We start from the raw sequence: 7,507 nt of genomic DNA, 5'->3' as shown, positions 1-7,507 counted from the left end.
CCAGTGTTCCTCTCAGTGAGGAGGCCGTGGAGAAGAGGAACTATAGAAATCCACACGTGGGTTGTCACTTCCGTGCCTCAAGCACAGACACATTATCTTACCATTAAAGAATAGGAATGTCTTAACATACATACATACATGAAAGATAGGGGGGGAAGAGAGAAAAAGTGTGTGTGTGTATGAGAGAGAGAGAGAAGAGAGAGAGAGAGAGAGAGAGAGAGAGAGAGAGAGAGAGAGAGAGCAAGCTGTGTGTGTTTATCTGGCACTTTGATCTGGCAGTTTGATAGCAAATCCTGGGGGCAGGGTAGAGACAGGAATTATGCAAGGTGAATAAACGAATCTTAAGGGAATTTGGCTCTAAGAGGCAGGATGGCTTATGGGGACCAGGAGGACTTTCAGAGCAATGTGCTTGGCAAGCCCCTGGCAGCTGTTCAAAGACTCATAGTCACCTCTTTTTGGCTATCTTCCCTATTAGTCTTTCTGGTATGTATGCCTCAGGCCCCTTGGTGCTCCTGACTCCCCTCAGAGCTTCCTGCTATACTGCAGGCTTTTCTTCCTCCTCTCACATTTATTGAGCCCCTCTCAATAAATGTCTCTTCTTTCCCATTTCCACCTCCATTTTCAAGCAATTAATCTCAAGGAAGTTCTTCAAAGTTGCCAAAGCAAATGGTGCCTGAAGAAGGTTACTGTGGAAGACCATCAGTTTGAGCTACATCAAATCTGTTTCATAGCTTCTGTGAAGTCAGATTGGATCAGCTCACCCGCTCTTTGTCAAAGATGCATTACTAATATTCTTTTCTGTGGTTTTACACATATAAGCACAACAAAATCATAGTTTTTTGTTTGTTTTGCTTTTCTCTGCTTTGAAGAAGCTCTTGAGGTCAAAAGATGCGATGCATTCTGGCTTCTTTTTTTATTATATACAGGTGGAGTCATTTAAATTCTTGGTAGAAGAGCTCCATTGCTAATGGCTGCTGAGTAGTATTTGTTCATTCAGGTATGCATTCATCCATTTGTTCATTCATACTTGGCAAAAATGTGCTGCCCTACCACAGAGCAGGTGTTGTTCCGAGCAGTGAAAAAGAGAGAGATGGCCCTGAAGGTCCAGATGCAGAATTCTAGAGGGGTCAGGATAGAGACAGCACTGAACTAAGGTCACATTGAGACTTTCTACCCATGTCTCTATGTCTCTTTCTCTCTATGTTAAATGAGAAAGAAGAGGTTTCATAAGGCAGCTGGAAGGTGTCTTCACCAAAAGAGGTCAGCTAGGATGAAAGCTGTAGGAAGCTGAGGGAGGACACAATAAAAGGACAGGACAGTGTGTGCTGATGATACACAGGAGGGGTATTAAAGGAATCAGGACTGTATAGAAAGATGTGTGATGATATCTCCAGGTTTGTCAGCTCCCCCATGCCTGTCAGACTTCTGAAACAAGTCCCTATCCTTCTCCAAGTGAAGCTGCTGCTCTATATAAGCTTACCTTTGAAGAAGAGCCATATAGCATGCGTTATGTTTCCTTTTCATGACTCTGGTGCACCTTGTCTTCCAATCTTTCTAGCATCATCCTTCAGGTATGTACTAATGTTGACCACTAGATTTTAAACTTTGGACTAGCCCTGCTGGTCCAAAAATAGTAGGTGATCATCTGAATTTGAACACATATAATATTCAGTATTATCATCATCAATGGATCTGTTTTTGAAGCAACTAAATCATTCCAAGTTCTAGTTCAAGGAGAAAGGGAAAATATTTGAGTTCAGGGTTTTGCATGTTGAGCAGCAAAGAATAAGATTGGGATTTCCATGGAGTTACTGACTTTGTAGAACAAATAAGAGGAAGTTAGGAGGAAAGGAAAGAGTTGAGACTCCTTGAGAGCTAAATTCTGGCCAGGACTATAGTTCAGTGGTAGAGTGTTTTCCTAGCACTTTCTTGGTTCTGGTTCCTATCCTTAACATCCAAAATTCAGAACAAAATGTCTCTAAGAACTAAATTCTCTCAAAAACCTGAGGTTTTTTTTTTTTTTTTTTTTTTTTTTTTTTTACCTGGGAAACACAATTGCTGTTGTTTTAGGACCCAGATTTCAGTCTCTTGGTCACTGTGCTGGCACAGTGTTCATTCAGAAAGGCAAACAGGATGGCCATTGGAAGAGGGAGAAAACAGTACAGGAGCCTACCACGAAGGGCCTCTGAAAGACACTACCCAGCAGGGTATCAAAACATATGCTGAGACTCATAGCCAAACTTTGGGCAGAGTACAGGGAATCTTATGAAAGAAGGCAGAGATAGAAAGACTTGGAGGGAACAGGAGCTCCACAAGGTGAGCAACAGAACCAAAATATCTGGTCCCAGGGGTCTTTTCTGAGACTGGTACTCCAAACAAGGACCATGCATGGAGATAATATAGAACCCCTGCACAGATGTAGCCCATGGCAGCTCAGTGGCCAAGAGGGTTCCCCAGTAATAGGAACAGGGACTGTCTCTGATATGAACTCATGGCTGGCTCCTTGATCATCTCCCTCTGATGGGGGAACAGCCTTACCAGTCCACAGAGGAAGACAATGAAATCAGTCCTGATGAGAGCTGATAGACTAGGGTCAGAGAGAAGGGGAGAAGGATGGGAGAGCTGATAGACTAGGGTCAGAGAGAAGGGGAGAAGGACCTCCCCTATCATTGGACTGGGGGAGGGGCATAGGAGAAGAAGAAGGAGGGAGGGTGGGATTGGAAGGGGTTGGGGAGGGGCCTACAGCTGGGATACAAAGTAAATGGACTGTAATTAATAAAAATAAAATAAAAAATTTTAAAAATCTGAGGTTTTATTATGTCACATTTCAGAAAACAAACAAGTCCTGTCACCATTCAATGAACTCTCAGTAAGCAATATCACAGCCTGTTTAAAGCCAACATCTCTAACAACTCATTAGGTAGACAGAAAGACAAGTTAAATTCTATTTTTCCATTAACTTGGCAGCTAAAGACTATGTACAGGATTGTTGCAAATGATATTTGAAGTTATCATGTGTAGAAAAAAAACCATTAATCTGTTAGTGGGGCCTTGTTTTCCTTGCTTCAGGCAGCAAATGCTAGCTTTAGACACATTCTGTCCTCTCCTCCTCACCCTCTACCCCTCAGGAGGGAGGCTATGACAATAGTTTGTCTCCATTGTACTGTGTCTGGAGAACTTGCCCAAGCTGCTGACTTGAACAGACTTGAGCCTCTTCTTTCTCCTGTGGTTTACAGAAGATTAACAATTCTTATTTTTTTATGTAACAGGGGTTTTATTATTATTTTTGTTCATTTTAGAGGTACATTTTGAAGCATTACAGATTAAAATGGCATGATATCTGAGATTGTTTTTTCAAAATAGCAAGGGTCATGGAAAGGCAACAATAACATGCAATAACCATAAGACACTGTGTTGTGTTTTGCATGCGTTATTTTATTTGAAGCTCTCTCTTAGCTCAGGAGGTTGGTATTGTCATCTTGATAGTTCAGTTGAAGAACCTTAGGCATGGCAAGGCTCTGTAGCAAACAGTCACAGAATGGGGGTTGAAATCAGGTGTGGATGACCTCACAGTAGGAAGGTGATTAGAACACTGCTGTTGTGCAATTCTTTTTTTTGGAGCATTTATCCCACAAGTGGAATGAGTGATGTCAAAGAATATTTTACCATTCATCTTTACCATGCAAACAAGTGCCTGTTTGGTGTAAGCACTCTTCTAGGCATGAGGAGGCAAGACTGACCTATACAGGAGTGCCAGCAATGATAGAGCCAACACAATTTTCTGTAGCAAGGTCCTGGAAGCAGATGGCCTTATTCTCCTTCAGAGTGTTTAAAAACTGAAGCTCAGGGTGACTTGGGTGGTGTCAGATAGGGTTGACTTCTTGCTTCTGCTCCAGACCCTTCCCTTCATTCTGTTATTAAACACCGGACCGGTACAGAACCATATATATGCCTATAGAGACAAAGTGGAACACTCATTGCCCTTTCTTATTCTCTAGACCCTCATAAATTCCCCAGAGAATGCCTCTGACCTTCAAGCTGCTCTGAATTCTGAAATAGTTGGTTTGTAATTCAAATTGTTTTCAGAGTAGAATTCAGGAAAGAAGAAACTTTGTTACTTAAAAACAGGCAATGAGTACAACATCCAGCCTAAGTTTAATTTTGGCCATTTGGACCTTGAAAAACAGAAAATTACAGATTGGACATTCCTGCTGTGAAGGCACAAAGTCCAAACTGTTCCAGAATCTTAAATGTTTGGGGCACTGAGATAATACTCCAAATACTTCTCATGTGATAGAAACAGCCAAAGGCAGCTATATCAAAACAATGCAGTCTCAGACCTTCAGGGTAAGTGTGCAAATTGAGATATAAATAAAGCATAAATGAGGTGTTTTTAGGCTTTGACTCTATCCCTAAGATATCTACGCATATGAAAACATTCAAAAATCTAGAAAATTTCCAAAAGCGGAAAGAATTCTAGTCCTAAGCATTTCAGATAAAGGCCACTCAATTTGCATAGCATTTTGAAAATCCCCATTCACAAAACTTAATAATTTCACTAAATTAAAATTATCTGTTCATTCTGTATAATTTTTTTCTAGGCAAGGGAGCCTACTTTGTTTTGACTGCTTTCATTTTTCTTAAAGAATGGCATGTGTGTGTGTGTGTGTGTGTATTCGTGTTCCTAAATACATAAATACAGTCTGCTTGGTGTGTTTCTGTGTGAATGTTTTCAGAGCTGAATAATGAACCGAATGTATTCCCCATCTCAACATTTCTTAGGTTTTTCTGCAGTTGAGGTCTTAAGTGCAGTCCCCATCCATATTAACATGTTCATTGGGATCCTTGTTCAGGGCATGTTTAGGCAGCCTGTTTTGATTGTTTTTGATCATGGTCATTCCTTGACCTGGGAAACCCTATGTGGTATCATCCACCATTGGGTCCTTGTATAAGTACTTTCAAGTGCTTGGATATGACCCTGGAATCCTGACTCTTCTACGTTCCTCTGGCCTCCCCTCATCATAAACTTCTCCCCCCAGCTCCCAGCTACTCATTTCTCCTTATAACCCTGCTACTTTCGCTAAGCTCTCTCCTGGTTCCTCTTGGCCTCCTTTGAGTCCTCTCTCTCTCTTTTTGATTTTATTTTTATTATTAGTTACATTTTACTAACTCTGTATCCCAGCTGTATCCCGCTCCCTTATTCCCTCCCAATCCCACCCTCCCTCATCTCCTCCCTGCCCCTTTCCAAGTCCACTGATTTGGGAGGATCTCCTCCCCTTTCATCTGACTCTGTTTTATCAGGTGTCTTCAGGACTGGCTGCAAAGTCCTCCTCTGTGGCCTAGCAGGACTGTTCCTCCCTTGAGGAGTGGGGAGGTCAAAGAGCCTGCCATTGAGTTCCTGTCAGAAATAGTCCCTGTTCCCCTTACTATGGGAAACCAATTGGTTACTGAGCTACCATGGGCTACATCCGAGCAGAGGTTCTAGGTTATATCCATACATGGTCCTTGGTGGAGTGTCAGTCTCAGAAAGGACCCCTGTGCCCAGACATATTTGGTCCTTGTGGAGCTCCTATCCTTTCCACATCATACTAACTCCTTATGAGTTCTCTCTTTCTGTTCATTTCCTCCCTGCTTCTCTCCCGGTCATGTTCAGTCCACTGTTTTTCCCGTTCTGATGCCTCAGGCTGTTCCCTATGTCCTGTCTACAATAAAAACTTTCCCCAATATGACCTTGGAGCAGTCCTATTGTCAACTTCTGCAGTCCCCAGTTAGTGTCATGTTTTTTGGAAGGTTGTATAATCTTAGGGGGTGGAGAGTGACTGGAGAAAGCGTGTCACTGGAGGTGGACCTTGAGGTTTTAAATTGCCCCTAACTATGCTTTGCAACTGCCATTCAGTGTTGACTAGTGGGTTTCCTGCTCTTCCCACTAATCATTCCGTGCTGTGATGGGGGGTATCCCCTCAATCTGTAAGTCAGCACCCATCAAAGGCTCCAACTCATGACAGTGCAAATACTTGGAAAACTAGAGACCATGAAAAGGTTTAGATGACTTGATGAGAAAGTAAACTATAGTATTTCTGTTTATATATATAGCCATTCATAAACTTCAGTATGAGAGTATATTCCATTTGTCCACACAAAACATAAGCTATCATGTCAAAAATAAACTTGGTAAGAAATGCCCTATGTTTACGATGTCTAAAGCTAAGGAGGGACATGACACAAGGGCCTTGGATAGAGAAAGGCTCCTTAGACTCACAGAAGAGTTATTAACTTTGGAAAGCTGTTCATTGTTCGTGAACACTATAGTAAGCAATAGAAAGCTGATTCAAATCCTCAGAGAACTTCAAGTGTGGGGATTGAATCTAGCAACAACAACAAAAAAGGTCTATTAGTACACCTTAAAAATTGTTATTGCTAAAATCAACAAAGAGATGCCTAGTCTATTAAAGCACACTTCCCAGGGTCTGAGGGCTTTCCCAGAGATGAACAGGTCATGGGGGCACCAATCTAATTAATAGCTTAATCAACATTACTGAATTGAAAGTCTATTGAATAACTGACATTGGAACTGTTGAACGTAGGGAGGGTCATTGAAGGGCACACATTCGAAGGGTCTATCTTTACCCTGGCCCATCTGTTATTCTTAGTTGATTCCTGGCTGTCATGAGTGGACTCTTCCTGCCATGCCCATTGATACTGATGTTTCTGCTTTATCACACCTAAAAGCAATGGTGACTGCTCACCATGGTGTGAAACTCCTGAAGCCTTGAGCCAAAATAAATCCTTTCTCCTGTGAGTTTTCTCTCAGCTGTCTGCAACAATGATGAGAAGTCTAATATACACAAGAAAGCTTTAAAAATTAAAACAGTGTGATACACATAGAACTGATAAATGGATGACACTTCAGAGCAACGACAATCTGGCATGTGACAAATGTGGCACATGAGAACTGCACAGTAAGTTGGATGCTTCAGCAAATAATATGGTGATAGTCAATTTGCCAGGAGTAAAATGCACTCAACTGTGACCTTTGAAAAGGCATGTTTTGAAGTTCGAACACCTGGTAGCTATGACTTAAATCTTATTTGGAAATAGTTCCTTCGTATTGGCAGGGGATTACTTCTAGGATTTCTGCCATCCACTAAGGTCCACTCAAGTCTCTTATATAGAAGAGTGCAGAATTTGCACAGAACAGTCTCCTATACTACCCGAAATCCTCTAGTTGCACTCGTAATTTGTCATGGCTCATTTGGTAAACACTAAATTGCATTAAAAATTTAGACTATTAATTCATGAGAGCAGATTAATATTTTAATGTTATATTATTAATATATTTAAAATGTTGTGTGGTATAATCGTGTGTACATGTATGTGGACGTATGAGATGCGAACATTGGTGAAATCTATGGGCTGGACTTCTGGTTCCTCCTCAGTTCTTCTCCTTCTTACCTTTTTGGTTTCAGTCTTCCCTGGGCTTGATGCTCAGTTTTCAGCTAGGCCGGCT

This window comes from Meriones unguiculatus, chromosome 20 (genome assembly GCF_030254825.1).
Source record: "Meriones unguiculatus strain TT.TT164.6M chromosome 20, Bangor_MerUng_6.1, whole genome shotgun sequence".
Taxonomy (NCBI): Eukaryota; Metazoa; Chordata; class Mammalia; order Rodentia; family Muridae; genus Meriones; species Meriones unguiculatus.
This window is presented reverse-complemented; position numbering follows the sequence as displayed.